Genomic DNA, 15908 nt, shown 5'->3' with positions numbered 1-15908 from the left:
TGTCAGGCTTCCTATTGATCAGTCCAGAGTCTGTGAGCAGGTGTGAGCCCAGGTTAGTTGTCTCTGCAGGTCCCCCTGTGATGACCCTCATCCCCCTGGCTTCTATACTCCTCTCTCACTCTCTTCCACAGGATTCTCAGAACTAGGGGAAGTGCTGGGCTGCAAAACTCTGCATCTGCTTCCATTAGTTACTGGACAAAAGTTCTTCAATGACAATTAGGATAGTCACCATTCTGATTACAGGGGATGGCCAGCTCAGGCACCCGCTCCACTATCTCCACTTTCAGATTCATGGGAGCTTCCCTTGCACCAGGTTTCTACCCTGACCATAAAATGCCCTCCCCGTGGCATCAAGACATCTCTTTCACTACTCATGCTTTTTATCCTACCCCAGCCCTAACCTTAATGTTCCCATCATTATCTGCCCCACTTTACCCAGGAGATCTCTTCTATTTCCCCTCCCCAGAGAAATCCATACATCCCTGTTTGTAACCTCCTTGTTACCTAGCCTCTGTGGAACTGTGGATTGTAGCATGTTTTTCCTTTACTTTACAGCTAATATCCACTCATGAGTGAGTACATACTATGTTTGTCTTTCTGGGTCTAGACTACCTCACTCAGGATGATTTTTTTCTAGTTCCACCCATTTGCCTGCAAATTTCCTCATGTCATTGTTTTTAACAGATTAGTACTATATACTCCATTGTGTAAATGTACCACATTTTCTTTATCTATTCTTTGGTTGAGGGACATTTAATTTGTTTTCAGATTCTGGCAATACAAATAATGCTGCTATAAACATAGTTGAACAAGTGTGCTTGTGGTATGATTAGCATCCTTTGAGTATATGCCTGAGATTTGTATTGCCAGGTCTTGAGGTAGATTGCTTTCCCTTCCCTCTTTTTTTTTTTTTTTTTTTGAGAAACCACCATATTGATTATCAGAGTGGCTGTACAAGTTTGCAGTCCTACCAGTAGTAGAGGAGTAATCCCCTTGCTCCACATCCTCTCCAGCATAAGCTGCCATTAGTTTTTTTTTTTTTTAAATCTTAGTCATTCTGACAGGTGTAAAATAGAACCTCAGAGTCGTTTTGATTTGCATTTCCTTGATGGCTAAGGATATTGGACAATTCTTTAAGTGTCTCTCGGCTATTTGAGATTATTCTCCTGAGAATTCTCTATTTAGATCTGTACCCCATTTTTAAATTTGATTATTTGGTTTTTTTAATGTCTAGTTTCTTGAGTTCTTTATATATTTTGGAGATTAGCCCTCTGTCAGATGAAGATGTTGATGAAGATCTTTTCCTATTCTGTAGGCTGCTGTTTTGTTTCATTGACAGTGTCCTCTGGTTTAAGAACCTTTTCAGTTTTGTGTGGTCCCATTTATTAATAATATACTGGTCAGTCTACTGGTGTCTGTGCTACTGATGTTCTATTCAGGAAGTTGGCTCCTGTGTCAATGCATGCTTATTTATTATTATAGCTCTGAAGCTCAAATCAGCTCAAAATCAGAAATGGTGATACCACCGAAAGTTCCTTTATTGTTCAGGACTGTTTTAGCTACCCTGGATTTTGTTGTTTTGTTTTTCCATATGAAACTGAGTATTGTTCTTTCAAGGTTTGTAAAGAATTGTATTGGAATTTTGACCAGAATTGCATTGAATCTATAGATTGCTTTTGGTAAGATAGTCATTTTTACTATGTTAATCTTTCCAATCCAGGAGATGGGAGATCTTTCCATCTTCTCATATCTTCTCCAAATTCTTTCTTCAAAACTTCAAGTTCTTGTTATACAGGTCTTAAACTTGCTTAGTTAGAGTTACCCCCAAGTTATTTGATGTTATTTCTAGCCACAGTGAAGGGTGTTCTTTCTTCATTTCTTTCTCATACCCTTTATCATTTGTGTATTTGAGGGTCAGTGATTTTTTTTATTTAATCTAATATTGAGCCATGCCATAGAAGGTGTTTATCAGCTGTAGGAGTCCTCTTGCAGACAGTCTTGTCTTGCTCCTGATTTTAGTGGAATTGTTTTGAGTTTTCCTTTGTTTAATTTGATGTTGAAATTTGTTTGCGGTATATTGCTTTTATTATGTATAGGTATGTTCACTATATCCCTGATCTCTCTAAGACCTTTATCATAAAGACGTGTTGGATTTTGACAAACGCTTTTTCAGCATCTACTGAGATGATCATGTGGTTTTTTTCTTTCAGTTTGTTTATATGATGGATTACACTGATAGATATTTTTTGTATGATGAACTATCCCTTTATTTTTGAGACAAGTCTACTTGATCATGTTGGATGATCTTTTTGATATGCTCTTAGATTGAGTTTGCCAATGTGTATTGAGCATTTTTTCTATCAAAGTTCATGAGGAAAATAGGTCTATAATTCTCTTTCTTTGTTGAGTCTTTGTGTGGTTTTTGTATCAGGGTGACTTTGGCCTCATAAAAAGAAATTGGCAATATTCTTTCTATTTCTATTATATGGAATAATTTGAGGAGTATTGGTATTAGCTCTTCTTTGAAAACCTGGTATAATTCTATGCTGAAACTATCTGAGCTGGGTTTTGTTTTTTTGAGAGACTTTTAATGGCAGCTTCTATTTCCTTAGGAGGTTATGGGTCTATATGAATTGTTTAATCTGGTCTTGTTTTAGTTTTTTTTATGTGGTCAAGCAATTTGTCCACTTCTTTTAGATTTTCCAAATTTGTAGACTACAGGTTTTTGAAGTATGACTGTGGTGATATTTTATTTGCCTGTTAATAAAGTTTTCCTGGAGATCAGAGGACTAGTAAGCCATAAACAAATGTCAGGCAGTGGTAGCACACGTCCTTAATCTGATCACATGGCTGGCAGAGTCTCTCTGTGTTCAAGGACACACTAGGGAACAGCCAAGCATGGTGACACATGCCTTTAATCCCAGTACCAACCATAGAGACCTGGAGGTCTGTATAGACGGGCAGTGACAAGGAAGTGAGGTAGCTGAGCTAAGAGCCAATGAGAGGGCAGAACAGCAAGGCAATAAAAGCCTGGGTAGACAGGAAGTAGCTCTCTTGGGAAACTACGGCAGTGTGGTGAGTTAAGGTTAGCTGGTGGCTCTCACTATTTCCCTGATCACTAAGGCTTTCACCCCTATATTTGACTCTGTGTTTCTTATTTAATAAGACAGTTTAGAAATTTGTCTACATATGATTCTGTGGATTTTTTTAGTGTCTGTTATTATGTTCCCCATTTTGTTTCTGATTTAGTTAATTTGGATATCCTCTCTCTGCCTTTCAGTTAGTTTGGATAAGGGTTGCCTATCTTGTTTATTTTCTCAAAGAACAAATTCTTTGTTTCATTGATTCTTTGTATTGATCACTTTGTTTTCATTTTATTGATTTCAGTGGTTTGATTATTTTCTGCCATCTACTCCTCTTAGGTGTGTTGGCTTCTTTTTGTTCTAGAGCTTTCAGATGTGCTGTTAAGACACTAGTATGGGGCTTCTCCAACTTATTTATGCAGGCACTCAGGTCTATCAACTTTCCTCTTAGCACTGATTTCACTGTGTCTCATAACTTTGGGTATGTTGTGCTTTCATTTTCATTAAATTCTAGGAAGCCTTTAATTTCTTTCTTTTTTTCTCTCCTTCTTGGCCCATTGTTAATTCAATTGAGAATTGTTCAGTATCCATGAGTTTGTAGGCTTTTTGTAGTTTGGGTTGTGACTGAAGTCCAACTTTATCTCATGGTGATCTGATAAGATACAGGGGATTATTCTCATTTTTTGTATGTGTTGAGATTTGTTATGTGATCAAGTATATGGTCAATTTCCAGAAGGTAACACTAGGTGCTGAGAAGAAGGTATATTCTTGGGTGAAGGTATATTTTGGGTAAAATGTACTATAGATATCTGTTAGGTCAATTTGTGTCATAGCATCTGTTATTTCTCTGTTTATTTTCTGTCTGGAAGACCTGCCCTTTGTTGAGAGTGGGGTGTTGAAGTCCCCCACTATTAATGTGTGGGATTTGATGTGTGATTTAAGCACTAGTAATATTTCTCTTACAAATGTGGATGCTCTTTTAGTGGAGGCATAGATGTTTAGAATTGAGGCTTCTTCTTGATGAATTTTTTTCCTTTGATGAATTTGAAATGCTATGAGATATGTGTACATTGAGCCAAGGCGTTTGCTATGATTGGTGTAATAAAAAGATAGATGGCCAATAGCTAGTCAGGATGTATAGGCATGACTTCAAGGCAGAGAAAGGAAGTAGGAGGAGATAATTGAAGCACAGATGAGTTGCCAAGGAGACATAGAGCGATTCAGACATACAGAATGCAACAAAGTTAAAAAGCCACATATTAAAATGTATGTTAAGCTCTCTTTCCCTCGAACCTTACCCTTGATTACCCCCACTTACATCCAGGTTGTTCATGTAGATCTCATCCATTTCTCTGTCATTGGGCGATTCCTGTGTCTTTTGTAAGGGTCCTGTTTTCTAGGTAGCCTCCCTGGAGTTGTGAGTAGCAGTCTAGTCATCTTTGTTTTACATGTAGTATCCTCCTATGAGTGAATACATACCATGTTTGTCTTTCTGAGTCTGGGTTACCTCACTCAGGATGATTTTTTTTCTAGATCCATCCATTTGCCTGCAAACCTCATGATGTCATTGTTTTTCTCTGCTGAGTAGTACTCCATTGTGTGTATGTACCACATTTTATTTATCCATTCTTCAGTTGAAGGGCATCAAGGTTATTTACAGGTTCTGGCTATTACAAACAATGCTGATATGAACATAGCTGAGCAAGTGCCCTTGTGGTATGATTGAGCATTCCTTGGGTATATGCCCAAGAGTGGTATAGCTGGGTCTTGGGGGAGATTGATTTTCCAATTTTCTAAGAAAACACCATATTGATTTTCAAAGTGGCTGTACAAGTTTGCATTCCCACCAGCAGTGGAGGAGAGTTCCCCTAGTTCCACATCCTCTCCAGCATAAGGTGTCTTCAGTGTTTTTTATCTTAACCATTCTGACGAGTATAAGGTGGTAGCTCAGATTCATTTTGATTTGTATTTCCCTGATAATTAGGGATGTTGAGCAATTCCTTAAATGTCTTTCAGCCATTTGAGCTTCCTCTGTTGAGAATTCTCTGTTTAGTTCTATAGTCCATATCTTAATTGGACTGAAGGGCAAGGTTCGAGGAAAAGAGAGCTTAGGGGAGCAGGAGATCCCAGCTGAATCAAGAACAGAGAGGGAGAACAAGGAATAAGAGACCATGATAAATGAAGACCACATAAGAATAGGAAGAAGCAAAGTGCTAGAGAGATCCACAGAAATCCACAAAGATACCTCCACAATAGACTACTGGCAATGGTCGAAAGAAAGCCTGAACTGGCCTACTCTGGTGATTGGATGGCCAAACACCCTAACTGTCATGCTAGAAACCTCATCCAATGACTGAGGGAAGCGGATGCAAAGATCCATGGCCAAACCCCAGGTGGAGCTCCAGGAGTCCAATTGGCGAGAAAGAGGAGGGATTGTGTGAGCGAGAATTGTTGAGACCAAGCTTGGAAAAAGCACAGGGACAAATAGTCAAACTAGTAGAAACACATGAACTATGAACCAATAGCTGAAGAGCCCCCAATTGGATTAGTCCCTCTGGATAAGTGAGACAGTTGATTATCTTGAACTGTTTGGGAGGCACACAGGCAGTGTGTCATCAGGGAAATGCAAATCAAAATTACGTTGAAGTTTCATCTTATCTTTCTCAGACTGAAAATGTCAATAAAGCAAATAAAAGCACATGATGGAGAAGATGTGAAAAGAGAGGACCATTATTCATTGCTGATGGAAGTGCAAACAGAAACAGTCCTTATGGAAATCAGTGTAGTGGTTCCCCAGCAAGCTGGAATTGATCTTCCTCAAGATCTAGCTATACAACTCTTAGGTGTATTCCCAAGGACTCTACATCCTAGTAATAAACACAGGTTCATTACTGTTGAAGTCATAATAGCCAGCAGTTAGAAACAGCCTATATTTCTAGCAACTGATAAATAGATAATAAAAAATGCAGTACAGTTACATGGTGGTTATTATTCAACTCTTAAGAAACAAAACTAGGAAATGCTCAGGTAAATTGAGAGAGCTAGAGAAAAACATTCCTGAGTGAGGTAACACAGATCCAACAAGACAAATACTCTATTTTTCTCTTATATTTGGATGATTACTTTTAACTTTCCAATTTGTATGATACAATCTGAGTAGCCAGAGAATTTAGGTACCTTATATGAGAGCAGGGAGGTGATGATATCCTAAGAAGGGGAAATAGCATATAGTGTTGTGGGAAGTAAAAGGGAAAACTGGAATAGAAAGATTAAATGGGGAAGGAATGAGATAAAAGGTTGATGGAGGGGTATGGGGAAGAAAAACTAATAGCATTGGGCAAAGGGGTCCCATAGAACCCCCAAACATCACAAAATAGTGTTAAGGCTGTGGGTTGCTGCCTACAACCTGACAGGTCCTATTCTGATGACAACAGTTTCCAATGTCATCAAACATGTAGAAATTGAGATGATGTTTAACTAGGAGCTTCATCCTTACTCACTTGCATTCATAGTGTTGAAAGGTATTCTTCACACTATCTAAGGGAAAATATAACCATTAATACCTCCCAGATATAAACCCTGGAATCTAAAAAGTTCACCTTTGTGCAGGACATCATTGCATAATGTGGCACCAATGTTATGAAAAACAACAACAACTACTCTGATTGGATATAAGGTCCACTCTCTGAGTGGGAACCCATAACTGATGGTGTTAAAGTGACTGAGAACTTAAAACTATATATGTCATAGACTGTAGATCAATTTCTAAATAGTCTTATTAAATAAGAAACACAGAGCCAAATACAGAGGCAATAGCCAAAAAGATCAGAGAGAATAGCCACAACTAGCCTTAGCTTACCACCACACAGTAGCTTCCACAGAGAGACCTTCCTATCTAAACTAAGCTTTTATTGCCTTCCTGTTCTGCCTTCTCATTGGCTCTAAGCTCAGCCACATGACTTCCTCATCACTGTCTGTCTATACAGTCTTCCAGGTCTCTGTGATTGGCACTGAGATTAAAGGCTTGTGTCACCACGCTTGGCTGTGTCCCTGACCACACAGAGACTCTGATTGCCATGTGATCAGATTAAGGGCATGGGCTACCACCACCTAACTTCTGTTTATGGCTTGCTGACCTCTGATCTCCAGGCAAACTTTATTAACATACAAATAAAATATCACATTTCAGCACAAATGAAGTATCACCACATTTCCCCTTTTTATTCTAATAAAAAGAAAAAAGTAATAACTAATATAAGAAAAACTATATACATTAAGTACAATAACTATATACAATATATACAATCAATAAATACCTCAACAATGTCTAATCCATTTGCATTTAACAAACTCAGAGAAAATATTCCAATAGCTATCCTATTTTGATAAGTAATGTACCTGAATCATTTTCTATCCTAACATATTACTAACAGAGAACTATCTTATAATATCTTTCAAATTTAAACACTTACACCACTTTAGTGAGTTTCTTTCCTGAAATTCTTAATGAGGAAAACTATAACTATAACTATCTAATCTTCAACTAACTATAACTATAACGATCTAATCTTCAACTCCCTCAGAGATCCAAGAAGGAAATAATATTACCTAAAAAACAGGAAGTACAATAAAACAGCTTCCCCCCAAAAATGTGAGTTGACAGAAACAGCCAGCTGCCTGGACAGTCACCCGAGGTTTCTCCACAGTGTTAGGGTATCATCTTCAGCCTATAGGCTTAGCGTACCTGACAAACTCATTTGTGAAGCAGGATGTATACAAGGCCTACAGTTCAACCTCACATTCGGTGCAAGTAGTCTATGTACTAGATAAACCTGAATTCTACCAGTGTCCTGTTATGATTCAGGATTTTAAATTCTGGAAATTGCTGATGTTTTTGGAATGCGTCTGTCCATTCTTTTCAGCTTGTGGGTGGCTTCATCTCTTTTATTGAATGCCAGTCTACCATTGAGGGGTTAGACTCTGTCAGCTTAGTTACTCTTTCAAGAATAACTGTTTCAGCTACTGTGCCACTGCAAACCAGAAGCCATCGGCCCACGGCCTGTTCAATTGCCTTCAAAGAAAGAGGCACTGTACCTTTTCCAGATTGCAAAGGCCACTTCAGTGATGGTGCCATATTGTCCTGGCCTCAGAGGACACCTGTTGCTAGAGCCACAACCATACTTGTCTTGACAAGGATCAGTAGTCCTTTGTTTTGTGTCCTGTTTGTCGATTTTGTCCTGTTTGTTAGTAGTTGATTAGATGAAACTTTATTGCCCAGTGGCTAACTTTTGCCACAATGAAAGTTAACTCCATATGCAGTTTCTTCAATGTCCATATCTTCTCTGAAGTAGATTGGTGCTGCCAGGAGCTGACATGTCTCAATCATAAAAAAAAGAAAAAGTTCTAAGTTATTAAAACATCTTAAATGCCATATTCTGTAGATTTCTGAAGAGTTTGAAGATGACCTGTCTATCTAATATATCTCTTCTCATCCTGGAAAACATACCTAATATGACTACAAGTTTGATGTAATGTCTAGCTACTAACTTTCATTTTTTTATATCCTAATAGTTGGTAATAATAACATTCAAGGATTAGCAAATTGCATTACATTGTTAAATGAACTGTATAAGTACAATATCCTGAACAAGATTAGAAATATACATACATTTTCTAACAATGTCAATCTCAATATATATAATTTGTATACAATATATAAAAATCCAACCCAATGTAAAGTATTTATAGATAGTAATTGTCTTTTAAAAGTAGATTCAATAATCTACCTTTTTATCTATATTGTATCTATGTCCTGTCTTTTCTTTCAGAGGAGATACAATAATCTACCCTCTATTCTATCATTTCTATATATCTTTTTTCAAATAAGAACATTGAATCTAATCTTGTTTGTTTAGCTTTTCCTAACCATTAACAAAAACAAGTTGTAACCAACCCTCCTAAAAATGAAAATTATCCCAAACCCAAAACCCATTGAAAGACCAAAAACCACCCGCCCCACACCACCTCTTTGGGAATGTGAGCACCGTTTTTTTTTTTTTTTTAAATTGCTTCCTGATGGTTGTGGGTGAAGGCATCTTTATTCTGAAAAGAAAAAAATTGGGTTAATTGTCAAATTCTAGGAAAGGTAGCTATATCATTTGTTGTTCAGTCTCTGCATTATGCCAAAGTTCAAAGCTTATCTCAAGTCCTTGTTCAAGTAATCTGTGAAACTGGATCATATCAGCTAGCCGTCTTGAAATTGTTCTGAGCAGTTTGTAGTCCAAAGCTGATCTGTGGGTGATGTTTGTCAGCTTAGTGGTATTATTATTGTTTACATGTGATCGTTGTTGTGGGGCCCCATAATCTTTCTGGAGACTTCGAATTCAATGTTAGGCCTGATTGTGATTCCCTGTAGAAAACTGGTAGAGACTCAAACACAAAAACATGTATAGACAGCTAATTGAAGCCTTTTTTATACAGTTAGTTAGTACTCTATATGACCATTAATATCATAACAAAAGTTTAATATGTATATTAATCTTATAAATTTTGATATATAATAGACATTTTAATATTATTCTTCTTCTGAAAGAAAACTGCAATCAAATAACTCCTAATGGCATATTGCTATTCCCATTGATCAGTGCTTCATTCAAACCTCATCAGAGAAACTTCTACTTGCAATAGATGGGAATCAGCATGGAGACCTGCAGATATACAACATGCTGAGAGTGAAAGGCTTTGAAGCATTCATCCCTTAAAGGGATGCTGTCACCAAACCCTTCCTCTCAAGGCCCAGAAGACAAAGAAAGGTTGCAAGAGCCAGAGGTGGTGGATGACGCCAAGCAAATTGTGTCTTCAAGCTATAATACAACTGATCCACCTATGAAGTCACAGATACTGTGACAGCTCACACAAGGCCTGCACAGGTTTGAGAGAGACAGGGTCCTAGCATTGAGGGGCTGGGGTGGGAAAAGGATCCCATTCCTAACCAAGAAGTTAGTAGAAAACAAAAGTCTGTTTGATGGAAACCCGTTTGTGTCAACAGATATCATAGGATATATCAACCACACTCCAGGGCACACCCCTGCCTAGGATTATTTCTCACACAGAAAATGCGCTCTATAGATCTTTGTATGTTTGTTGAGATTTTTGTTTCACTTTGGCATTTTTGTCTTATTGGTCTTTTGTTCTTCTGTTTTTATGATTTCCTTTTAATTTTCTTGAGAGATAGCAATAGAAAGGTAGTTAGATAGGTAGATATGTAGATTGGAGAAGAACATGAATTTGGGTAGGTAGGGATTATAGGAAGGATTGGGAGGAGTTAAGGAAAGGGGGAAATACGATGAAAATAAATTGTTTGAAAAAAATTAAAAGTTATTTTCAGTTCCTTTAACCTGGTTTTCTTTCTATTATTCTTAGTTTTTTTTTTTCAGAGTCTCCAAAATATACTGGATGTTTTATGTCCAAATATTATATTTTATTTATCATTTTCTTTGGCTGAGCTATTTATTTCTTTTAGCTACTTTTTCAAGAGCTGAAAATTTGCCTTCCTTTTCTTTTAATCTATTGGGAGGCTTAGCTCTGAGGATTTTAACATCTTGAATTTTTAATTTCCAATTTTATTTCAGTTTGGATTTTTGTTAATAATTTTTTTTTGTTAAAGTCTACTTTCATGTCTCAAGTTGTTTTCATTATTTTATTCAACTGTTCATGTTTTCATAGTCTTCATTAGGGCATTGATTCATATCCTCACAGGGTTCTTGTACATAGTCAAAATTGGAAGTTTGAAGTCCTTCTCTTGTGCTTTACCTAAATTGATTTTTCAGGCTCTGACACAATAGAAATCCTGGATTCTGGAAGGAAGCATATTGTCTTAGTTGCACATATTTCTGTTACTATGCTTGGATCTGTGCATCCTGAATTATGATTAAAGTGTTTCTGGGTATAGATATTTAGTCTTATCTTTGTTGGGTGGGTATTCTGGTCTTTGTTGCTATTGCCTAACTCTAAGTCCTGGTTAAGTGTGGCAACTCTAGGGCCCCTGATTCCCAGCCTAATAGAGAGTTATTCTTTTTTTATTTTATATAAGAAATTGTCTAGTTGTTTTATATATTAGCCATGGATTCCCCTGTCCTCCCTCCTCCGACCCCCAACCTTCCCCCACAATCCACCTCAGTCTATTTTTCTAGTTCATTTGTGTTCTTGTTAATTTCTGCTGAGCTCAAGAATAACTCTCCTCCCTGCACCAAAAAGCCAGGAGGAGAGAAATTAACAAGAACACAAATGAACTAGAAAAATAGACTGAGACAGGCACCTGGATATAACTAGGGAACTCTGGATCCACACTAGTAGGCTGAGTCTCATATGGATTGAGGTGGTCCAGGAGAAGAGGCTCACATGGGCAGGCTGTAATGAGACTAAGAGTAAGTCTAGAGATAGTGGAATAAAGGATGGGAAAGAGGGTAGCGCTCCCCTCCCTGACTTCCAGCCTAATGTGATATCTGTGTGTCCCTGGTAGATGAAGGTTCTGTGGGCCAGTCATTTCACTGAGGGTTAAAGAAGGGATAGAAGAAAAGAATGAAAGAGGCTGCCAGGAATAACTAAGGGTAATCTGGTGACAATCTATTGACCTTAAGTCCCAGGAGACCCTTTTACATTCTTTTGAGATAGTCAATCAGTTCTCCCAGGAGGATCTAGAAGTACCAAGCTTTAGATGAGGAACCCTGAAGTCATGTAGGAAGCTCCTCCTGGCCACACCTGACTTCATATGCCCAGTCTTCCCACAAGTCTACCAGTTGGTACTGACACTTCCTATTTGTTACAGGAATTTGTAGATGAGTGAGAGAAATGAATATTTAAATACCAGTTATAATAATGATGAATTGTTTTGAGCCATTGATTCATTCAATCTTCTGTTTTCACAGCTTGTTGAAGGATCTACATTTCATAGAACTGTCAAGGCAATCGTTAGTGAAGAGACTCAACACAGCAATTGAAAAATCGATTTTTGGATTTTTCCAAAAAAATCTTGCATGATTTTTCTTCATGCAAGGACTGTATTTTTAGATTTACTACAAAATAAGTTTATTGTAAATAAATATGTCATAACGATGCCCTGCCTATTGTATTGTATTGATTCATTGTATTGAATACCAGAAACTTCAAGATATGAAACATAGAAATCTTATATTTAACAAGATACTATGAGAGAGGAGTGAGAACAACAGGGACCTCTCTCTCCTTCAGAGGGAGCATGGGATATTGGGAATGAGTTTGAAATAAGCAACACCTTGACCACTGTTCTCTAGGTTGGAACCCCTTGGCTTCTGTGGAGTCAAATATAGCTCTACCCACTTCAGAATAGTTAACTAATGTCAGGGCCATGCATTATTGGGTGGATGACAAAGAACAGGGAGGAGCACCCAGCTGTGGACACAGACTGGGGTGTGTCCAGCATGGTCTGCACACTCACAGTCACCTCTTACTTTTGCTCACTTATAGAAGACTTTCTAAGGCTTTGCCACCTGCACAGTGATTGCAAGACTATAAGGCTGGAATTTGCTTTGAGATTATTGCAGTTGATGTTGTTGCTTGGGTGGGACCCTGACAATGATCCCTCCAGTGTCCTGAAACTTCCAACCTGCCATCTCCTTAAAATTCACTTTGTACTGCAGAGGTGATTGTGTGACACATCCTCTGCTGCTCAGGAAAGAGGGTGCAGAAACAAGCCCCAGGGAAGCATAAGGCTCACGGATAACACTGCTCAACTTTGTTTCCTTCACTGGTGATCCAGGTTCCACATGGGACCGTATACAATGACACCATTATCTGAATGCTGAACTGTTATCCTGGTGATGGCGAGGGCCATGATGTGGATGGTGATGAGTTACAAAGCACTCACCCTGGTCATGCTGAGTCCTAGAAACCTCAGACTTGAATCCAACCTATCTATGTCCATTCTTACAATGAACCACCCTTTCCTCATTTTTGTGAAAAACTCAAATTTTCATCGTCACCTACTGTAACACAAAGAGGGTTATACTGCTCCTAGGAAAATGAATTTTGGAACATACATTACATAAAGGAATTAAATAGTCTATTTATTTTAGACAAAGCTGGTGGAGTCTTGATTGCTCCCTCTGCTTTTAGAACCTCCTGCCTTTTCCCATGGAAACATGAGGAGAGAGACTCAGTAGTGAGTGTGTCTATGCACTGGGGACCAGCACCTCCAGTTCTGAAGGAACAGGCTTCTCCAGTTTCATCACATTGAGGTCCAGGCTAGATTTGAAGTCCTCTAGCAGGAGATAGGAAGGACATATGATCAAATAACAACAGCAATAAAAAATGGTGATAATGGATGATAAAAATGATTGTGCCATCAGCAAAGCCTGAGTATTGATGACTCAAACACCAGATTTCACCTCTAACAAGCCCGCTACTCTTGCTGAGTAGTGTAGTGTTTTCTTGCTTCTTAAACACATAAATGGACTGTGTATTAAAGATGCTGTCAACACTTTTTCAGACCTCTCTGTTGCTTGAAAATGACTTAATTTTACCCACTATTTCCATTGTTTGAACAAAAAATATTAAACAATTAATATAATGTGATAAACATGGCATGGCATTTTATGCCTCCTATTACAGCATTCAGAATGGAGAATTGACTATTATAGATATCTACAGCTAATGACTGCACTGGCACATGCCTTTAATCCCAGCACTTGGGAGTCAAAGGTATGTGAATCTCTGAGTTCGAGACCAGCCTGGTTTACAGAGAAAATTCCAGGTCATCCAGGACACACAGGGAAACCCTGCCTGAAAAAAAAAATGAAAGAAAAACTGTGATACTCAAAATAAGCATTAATACCTGGCATATGAGTACAGTTAAATTAATTCAGGAGGTTATCTATCTATACATACTTATGTGTACACGTACACAAATAAGTGTACAAATGTTTATACATGTAACAATAATAAAGTAGTAATCAGGAGTTTGGAAAAGGGGATGTGGGAAGAACTATCTGGGAGAGAAAGAGAGATGCAAATGCAGAGCTCATTTATTTATTTTTAAAAATTTCATATATATATATATATATATATATATATATACACACACACATATTGTACTTCTGTACTATGCCTGAGAATTTCCTGGGTTAGCCCTCCTCACTCAGCCCAGGTTTCCACTTGTGTCCTGAAGTTACACTGTTATGTGACCCTTATTTGCGATACAAATACACGCATACAAACGTATGTACACATACACACACATATTAGAGAAGGGTGAATTTCACCACTATGTTGGTTATAGGAACAGATCCTGTCTGCTTTCTCACATATCAAGGCTACCAGTTCTCTCTGCTAGCCACAGGATGTAGGCGTGTGTGAAGGAAACACAGAGTAAGGCTCAACTCCCTGCACTGCACTTTTTCAGGTGAAAAGGACTTTGGGACCAGTTAAAAAGGGAAGGAAATTTCTGCTCTTAGACTCTTCCACCAGCAGAGGGTAGCAGGGTAGCATCCAGGAGCAGCCAAGCCTGAGAATGGGGCTATGCAGGGGAAGTTGAGCCTGTGATGCTAGGCTGAGAAATCTGAAAGTGTCAAGGGACAGTTTTTTACTGCCACTGATGACATTCTGAGAATCACATAACAATGTCATTCAGGACAGAGGCAGAACCCATGCGTAATGAGGGACTCACTCAGGAAATGCTCAGGCATTGTAGGATATCAGGCATGAGCCTTGGTAGCTCTGTTATGGCTAACATACATAAGCAAAAGCATTCTGAGTCCAGCAGGAAGTTCACTGTGGGAGAACTGGCCACCAGGACCGGTGTCTTGCACTCAGGATCATGTTCTCTTGCATGTGATTAACAGTTGTCATGGCTGCAAAGCCATCACCTACTATTTACCTCTCTCCTGAGTACTTCCAGAGAGGCACACTCTTCTAACCATAGGCAGATTTTCCATTAGGCTGAAGCACCTGGGCTCCTGTACAGCCTAAAGTAGGGAAGGTGGCAACCTGTGTTCTGTCCCTCCAGGAAGAATTCAGTGTTCTTTGGAAATACTTGAATGAACTGAACACTAACCTGTCTCAGAGCACATCTCCATTGGCTCAGTGTCCGCATTCTTCCTGATGGGAACTCTCACCAACCACCTTCTGGAGCTCAACTTAGTGCAGCCTTGATCCTATGTCTCTGACACACACACGTGCTAAAGTGTGTTTCTCAGAAAGTTTTGTTTCAGGGTATTTTAACAAGGTCTTCAAAGTCACTGATGCAGGATTTTTAGTTTAATTCCTGAAGCCAGATGCTAATCTCTTCTAAGAGAATGGGGTCAGACAGGAAAGAGACTCAACATAAGAAATAACCCTGGACTGATGACTCCACAAAAAACAACTGATTGTATAACAAACCAATATCACACAGGCATACACTTGACAACAATTCTCATAGCACAGGGCTACATTGTATTGGGATGATCAGAATAAGCCAGAAATATAGCTTGATGACCAAGAGAGAGGAAGGAAAATGAAGGTGACAGGTCACACTACACCTTCTGCTGAGTCACATTTCAGTAGTGGTCCCTTAACGGTACCACGTGCACACCATGGACAAGATAATAGAAGGTGCATAGCCTTGCTAAAACAGCTCAGCAGTTCGGAGACTATCATGGGTAAATTCCTGCAGGGTTACTGTGGTCAGAGACCACAGAGGCTTGGATGGTTTTCTGAGCCAAGAGACTCTTGAATGAGTAGGGCTCCACCTCTCCAAGTTGGTTTCTGCATCACAGCTTTGAAGTATTTTCTACACATAAGCCTCCATGG

At 38.6% G+C, this 15908-nt stretch overlaps 1 protein-coding gene across 12 annotated transcripts in view; it reads left to right on the top strand.

The window, feature by feature from the left end:
* The window catches only part of LOC114687105 (immunoglobulin lambda-1 light chain-like), an 826243-nt gene that overhangs the window by 752199 nt on the left and 58136 nt on the right, over positions 1-15908 (top strand). The gene's annotated exons all lie outside the window — the stretch shown is intronic.

This window comes from Peromyscus leucopus, chromosome 12 (genome assembly GCF_004664715.2).
Source record: "Peromyscus leucopus breed LL Stock chromosome 12, UCI_PerLeu_2.1, whole genome shotgun sequence".
NCBI lineage: Eukaryota > Metazoa > Chordata > Mammalia > Rodentia > Cricetidae > Peromyscus > Peromyscus leucopus.
Note: the sequence above shows the minus strand (reverse complement) of the source record. Positions and strands in the feature narration are given on the sequence as shown.